This window comes from Buceros rhinoceros, unplaced genomic scaffold, assembly GCF_000710305.1.
Source record: "Buceros rhinoceros silvestris isolate BGI_N320 unplaced genomic scaffold, ASM71030v1 scaffold20797, whole genome shotgun sequence".
Taxonomy (NCBI): domain Eukaryota; kingdom Metazoa; phylum Chordata; class Aves; order Bucerotiformes; family Bucerotidae; genus Buceros; species Buceros rhinoceros.
In genome coordinates this window covers 15,049-15,336 of record NW_010420693.1, presented here as the reverse complement: position 1 = coordinate 15,336, position 288 = coordinate 15,049, and the positions used below count along the sequence as shown (strand labels likewise).

The following is a 288-nucleotide window of genomic DNA, read 5'->3' as shown; positions in this document are numbered from 1 at the left end:
GGGGGGCACGCCAGGGAGCCCCGGGCCGCCCCTGCCAGCCGGCAGCAATGCACCGCGGCTCACACTGCTGCAGTTTCTTGGGGTGCCAGTGCCTGGAAGAACCGCCTGCAAACTACCTGGGGCGAAACAACATCAGCCAAAGCCTCTTTCCGCAGCAGAGAGAGAAAAGAGCGAGCTGGGAGGGAAAGCAAACTGGAGCCTGGCACTGATAGCTACAGCCCCCACGCCGGGGCCAGGCAGCAGAGCTGGCGGAGCAGGGAGGGGGCCATCCATAAACCACCGACCGTC

The 288-nt window shown here is 65.3% G+C and overlaps 1 protein-coding gene across 1 annotated transcript in view; it reads right to left on the bottom strand.

Moving 5' to 3' along the window:
* ABLIM3 (actin binding LIM protein family, member 3) overlaps nucleotides 1-288 on the bottom strand; it is a gene marked incomplete at its 5' end in the record, with an annotated part of 21,280 nt that overhangs the window by 6,142 nt on the left and 14,850 nt on the right. The gene's annotated exons all lie outside the window — the stretch shown is intronic.